Below are 6796 nucleotides of genomic sequence, written 5' to 3' on the forward strand. Positions count from 1 at the left end.
ACGGCACTTAACAACAAATACTCTACAAAATTTTTTTGCTTCTTTCCTTGGTGGTACTTTAGTCTTTCCAAATTTCAGAACAGTTAAGTATTCCTGGAAAAGGTAATATTAGTTTAACTACAAAATCTGTGTGAGAAAAAGGAAAGATAATAAGAGTCCTGGGTAAAAAGATGAGTTTTATAAGTGCACTATCAAGACTCACCTCACCAAGATGGCAGCAGATAAGGATGTTCATGAAGAAATGGCCACAGGGAATGGATGGTAACTCTATCTGGGGATTCCTGAGGCTGTGTTTGTGGAAGACAGATTCCTTCGTGAAATAGCCTGGGAATGATACTGCAGATATAGTACCAAAGAAGTTGGATGAACAGTACCAGAAGTATAAGTTTATGGAACTCAACCTTGCTCAAAAGAAAAAGAGGCTAAAAGATCAGATTCCAGGAATTAAGCAGACTTTAGAAATTCTTAAATACATGCAGAAGAAAACAGAGTCCACCAATGCACTGGAGACACGCTCCTTACTGCAGATAAGCTGTACTCCAAAGCTTTTAGTTCCCCCTACTGACAAAGTGTGTCTGTGGTTGGGGGCAAATGGAATGTTTGAATATGATATTGATAAAGCCCAGTCACTGTTGGAAAAGAACTTAGCAAGTGCCACAAAGAATCTTGATTCTCTTGAGGAAGACCTTGATTTTCTTCTAGATCAATTTACTACCACAGAAATCAATATGACCAGGGTTATAATTGGGGTGTAAAAAGAACAACAAAGATGATTATATCAAGAACAAAGCATAATTTTGGCAGTTACAAATGTGGCTCAATTTTTCAAATATATGTTATTTTAAATACCCCAAAATATGTCCTTCAAGAGTAACATAACTGAATGATTTTTTTTTTTTTTTCAAGCAGCATGGATAAGGATTAAAACTTTTAAAAAAGAAACACCATTTTATTTATTTATAAAACTAAAATTAGTTTCTAATATTTCAGGAAGTTAACAATCTTTTAATATTTTTTTTTACATTTCCCAATAAAATAAATGATGCTCTTGTTATCTTTTGTCTGCCATAAGAAAACTCAGTGTTGGATGCTGGGCACCAGCACAGTTTGCTTTTTCTTTATCAGCTGATACTGTGTTAACTTTGTAATGTTGAGAGAAACCAGGCCAGAGAAATAGAAAAGGAGAATTTATTTAAGAGATGCAAGCAGCAAAGCAAATGGGCTGACTCTCCATGCTATAGAGACCAACCAAGGATTGTCTGAGTTAGTCTTTTGTTCTTCTCTCTGAACTTCTCATTCCTTTGTCTCAAGGTTTAAGATGTCACAGGGTTTGGTCAGCCAAGTCCCACAATCAGTCCGTTCCTTCCTTTCAGTCAGTTTGCTTCTTCTTTGCGATTTTGGTGCCCCTATAAGATAACTTTTCACAGGAGTCAGACAGTAGTCATTAACTAAATCTGAAGTCTGAAAGCCTGGAATTTTATTATTATTATTGTTATTATTGTAACATTCCATTTTAGCTGAGTGTAAATTATTGTAAGCTTTGATTTTTTTAACCCTTCACTTGTGAGGTTTGATTTTATTAACACTTCAAACTTTGGTGGGTAAACCAAGAAAGCCAGTTTGAACGTTTGCAGACTTGGTTTTCTCCAGCACCCATGGAGTCTTCTGACTCTGGCTGTTGATTTGTCTTAGAGGGTCCATGAATTACTGATAACCAGTTACTATCATAATATTCTGAGCTTTTCAGAAAATAGTGATTTGCCTTTCTAAACAGGAAGAAGGCAAAGGAGACCACCCGTTTTTGATACCAGATAAAAGAATAGGAAAGCTCAAGCAATATGAAATCAGATTTCTCACTGGGCCTTTGTTTAAAGTTCTCCAAAGCAGCTGAAGAGGAACGTTAAGACAAATGTAAATTCACAGGGGAAAAGAGTAGAAAGATTTTTTTACTCATGATAAAACCTTACAGAATTAATAAAAAATTTCCATTAAGTTTGTTGGTATAGTGGCTAGTGCTAGAGGTACTGATTCTGTACACTTGCCTCTTCATGTAGCAAAACTTGTAGAATATTTCGTACTTGTATTTCATGATAGTAAAACAATGAAGTTGAAGCTGTGGCATGATACCTTTTTTTATTGCTAGTTTTTCTAAGGTTAACATGGATCTTTTCACATATTTATAAAATGTATTTACTTGTATATATAACTAGCATGCCCCAGGAACTTCTTATATTTACAGAAACAAAATCCCTTCAGAATATAGATAAGCCAGTGATTGTGCCGTTCATCTGACAGATAACTAAACTTGATTTGTTTTTCCTTTCATGATTTTTTTTTAACTTCCCATATTTTAGAATTTGAGATTTATAAACATCGTGAGTGCTTTATTTTTCCCCTCTTCATTATTGGAACAGTAATGATCTACTCAAAAGACTTTTTTAAGACATTTTTTACTTTTATTGAAAGATTTGTCTTAAATTATTTCAAAAATATGTGCTGCTTATTAGTATTCAAACAATGCATAAATGTATAAAACAGTCTCTTGTGAATATCCCCAAATATTGAATTATGAAAATATATTGAAAAATTTAAAGCATAATATGAAGTAATGGAAAACTATGCCCTGTTCTTTTGTGGAAAATATTAATATCATAAAAATGTAAATTCTCTCATCATTAATATATGCATTTACTCTAATTTAAAATATGTTGTTGTTGTTGTTAAGTGCCGTCGAGTCGTTTCCGACTCATAGCAACCCCATGCACAGCAGAATGAAACACTGCCCGATCCAGCGCCAGCCCCACAATCCCTGCTATACTTGATCTCATCATCGCAGCCACCGTGTCAATCCATCTCGTTGAAGGCCTCCCCCTCTTTTGTCGACCCTCCACCCTACCAAGCATGACATCCTTCTCCAGGGAATGGTGCCTTCTTACAACATGACCAAAATAAGTGAGACGGAGTCTGGCCATTCTTGCTTCCAAGGAGCATTCTGGCTGCACTTCCTCCAGGACAGATCTGTTAGTTCTTTTAGCAGTCCATGGTACTTTCAGCATTCTCCGCCAGCACCACAACTCAAAAGCATCAACTCTTCTTCAGTCTTCCTTATTCATTGTCCAGCTCTCACATGCATACGAGGCGATGGAAATATCATGGCTTGTGTCAGGCACACCTTAGTCCTCAAGGAGATATCCTTGCTCCTCAGCACTTGAAACAGTTCCTTCGCAGTTGACTTTCCCAATGCTACACGGTGTCTAATGTCCTGACTGCTGCTTCCATTGGCATCGATTGTAGAACCAAGCAACGTGAATTCTTTGACAACCTCAATCTTCTCTCCATTTATTGTGATGCTGCTCATTGGTCCAGTTGTGAGGATTTTTGTTTTCTTTATGTTGAGATGTAATCCATACTGCAGACTGTATTCTTCAACCTTCATCAGTAGGTGCCTTAAGTCATCCTCACTTTCAGCAAGCAAAGTTGTATCGTCTGCATATCTCAGGTTGTTAACGATTCTTCCTCCAATCCTGATACCATGTTTTTCTTCATATAGTCCAGCTTCTCGGATTATTTGCTCAGCATATGGATTGAATAAGTGTGGAGACAGAATACAACCCTGACACACTCCCTTCTTGATTTTAAACCATGTAGTGTCCCCTTGTTCTGTTTGAACGACAGCCTCCTGGTCAAGGTACAGATTCCTCATGAGTACAATCAAGTGCTCAGGGATTCCCATTCTTCTCAATGTTGTCCATAATTTGTCATGATCCACACAATCAAATGCCTTTGCATAGTCAATAAAACACAAGTAAACATCTTTCTGGTATTCCCTTCCTTGAGTCAAGATCCATCTGACAACAGCTATGATATCCCTTGTTCCACGTCCTCTTCTGAATCCAGCTTGAACCTCTGGAAGTTCTCTATCAATTTACTGCTGCAAACATTTCTGAATTATCTTCAGTAAAATCTTACTTGCATGTATAGTATCATTTTAATCACATAAAATTATAATCCATGTGAAAGAAAAAGATGTCTGAAAAATGGCAAAGAAAAAATATGATATTTAAAGGAAGAAAAGGTCTTAGTTTGACTTACAGATACCCAAACACATTTTAAATCCACTAACTCCAAGGAAAATGGTATATATATATATTCTGGGGATTAGGGCCACATTTGTACTATGAAAGCAAACTCAGAATCTAAAAGAAAAAGTCATTTTTTAAGTGCATAAAAAAAAATTAACATCATCCAATTAAGTTTTTATTTCAGATATTGTTTGGTTCTTGAATTCCCATTTGCTTCTTTTTATAGTTTGTTTCTCTGTTGAGGTTTTCCATTTGGTCATTCATTATTAGCATACTTTCCTGTATTTCTATGAGCATAGTTATAATAAGTGTTTTTAAATTCTTGTCTGATGATTCCAACTTCTGCATCATCTTGGAGTTAGTCTCCATTGATTGTCTTTCCACTCAGAAGATTTTAATAAAGTTAATTTATTCAACAAATATATAAGATTCTAATATGTGCCAGAAATGGTGTTTGGCTCTGTTAATTAAATGAAAGAAAAATATCTTGCCTCTGCCAGGTTGTTTCTCTTATAATGGTTTGCATGTTCAGAATAACATAACCATCTTGATTCGACATGGTGTTTTCAAGCTTAATCCTAATTAGTATAGTACTTAACTATTTTCCCACAAGAAAAGAGATGTTCATTTGAGAAAATGTTAAGTTCTACTTGCTATTCCCCTTAACATGTCTATGTCTTTGTTTAAAGCATATATTTTTTTTAAATAGTTGAAATGAATTTTGTTTTTGTTTTTCATCTTGCTTTCTTAACATGGAATTTGCCTATTACATAATGCTACCACATCAACATCCTTTCACCAGTTTCATATCAAAACCAAAAACCAGTTTCATAGTAGTAGTCAAATAGATGTACCATAGTAAACTGTGATTTATCTATAATTAGACATTTCATTTTTTACATTTTTCTCTATTACAAATAATAAATTATTTAGAATTTTTCACTTTTAATTTATATTTTTTTCCCCTGTATTAGGATTTTTACTGAAACTAGATTACCACAAATGGAATTATGGAGTCAAAGATTAAGCATCTTATTATCTGGTGTTAAATAAGAGTATCTGTTATGGATTAAATTTTGTCCCCCCAGAATATGTGTTGTAAATCCTAGCCTCTGTGCCTATGGTTATAATCCCATTTAGGAATGAGTTGTCTTTGTTAAGTGAATGAGCAGGATTAGTGTAGGGTGTGTCTTGAGTCAGTCTCTTCTGAGATATAAAAGGGCTTAAGCAAGCAAGATGGAGAAGCAGAGATGGAGGAAGATGGATGCCAAGCTACACAGAGATCTCCAAGGAACCAGTAAATAAACTGAAGAGACAAGGACCCTCCCCCAGAGCCGACAGAGAGAGAGAGGCTTCCTCTAGAGATGGTTCTCTGAATTTGGACTTCTGGTCTTCTAAACTATGAGAAAATTGTTTATTAAAGCTATCCATTTGTGTTATTTCCATGATAGTGGCACTAGAGAGCTAAGAAAAAATTTGGTTTTGAAAGATTGGGATGCTGTTCTAACAGATATCTAAAAATTGGAAGTGGTTTTGGAATTGGGTAATGGGTGGAGGCTAGAAGAGTTTTAAGGTGCCTAATAGGAAAAGCTGGTGGTTCAAACCCACCAGCCACTCCTAGGAAGGAAGACTGGGCAATCTACTTCTGTAGAGATACCATCTCGGAAACACAAGGAGGGGTCGCTATGAGTTGGGATCAACTCGATGGCAATGAGTTTTGTTTTGGTTTGGGAGAGGGAAAAGCAGGTATAGCAAGGACTCTGAGGCTGGTGCAAGACCAGGCAGTGTTTCATTCTGTTTTTACATAGGGTCACTATGAGTCGGAGCTGACTCTATGGCACCTAACAACAACAATAGAAAAAGCTTGGATTGTATTGAAGAGACTATTAGTAGAATTATGGACATCAAAGGCAATTCTGCTGAGGGCTCCGAAGGAAATTAAGAGAGCTATAGAGAAAGTCTGGTGTCATAGAGAATATATATGGAGCCAATAGCAGAATGTTGCTGGAACTGTGTGCTTTAAATGTGCTTCTGGTGAGGCTTTAAAAGAAAATGATGAACATGTGATTGGACAATGGAGGAAGGGTGACCCTTTTTATGCAGTGGCAAATAACTTCTCTGAGTTACTGTGAAATGTTTGGTGGAAGGTAGAACTCCAAATGATGAATACTTTCCTGAGGAGATTTCTTAAAAGGGCCACACAGATTTCCTTGCTGCTTACAGCACAATGTGGAAGGAAAGAGATGATCTGTGCAAAATGAAACCAGAATTTAAAGATTTGGGAAATTCTGTTGTGTAAACAAAGGACATGTGTCCTAGAATATTCACCAAAGATGTGGCTACACAATCATTTGTTAAAGAGATTAAGTCTGTGACTGGTAGATCTAACCAACTACCACAGCAGAAAACCCATTAGCTTGGACTGAAGGGAACAGAGAAAGAACAAACACTGTCTGCCTCTTAAGATTTCCATGGGCAGGAGGAACTACTTTTATTGTCCTTACAGAAAAGAAAAAGACCATCCTTAGAGCAGCTCAGAGATCAGCCATACTGTTGGAAAAAGCATAAAAATTAGGGCCCTCTAATTTCATATCACAGTGAAAAAGAGGACAGGCACAAATATTCAGCAAACACTAAAAGAGCAGCAACAGAGGAAAGGATAACACGATTAATAAACATAATGAGCTCAGTACAGAAATTAATAGGGAACAAAG

General features: G+C 36.2%; 1 pseudogene; it reads left to right on the forward strand.

Annotated features, from left to right (window-relative positions):
* Positions 1–211: 211 nt before the first annotated feature.
* Positions 212–795, forward strand: LOC103192040 (annotated as a pseudogene).
* The last annotated feature ends 6001 nt before the right edge of the window (positions 796–6796 follow it).

The sequence above is a fragment of the Orycteropus afer genome, unplaced genomic scaffold (assembly GCF_000298275.1).
Source record: "Orycteropus afer afer isolate SDZICR_OR568_19922 unplaced genomic scaffold, OryAfe1.0 scaffold00023, whole genome shotgun sequence".
Classification (NCBI taxonomy): Eukaryota; Metazoa; Chordata; class Mammalia; order Tubulidentata; family Orycteropodidae; genus Orycteropus; species Orycteropus afer.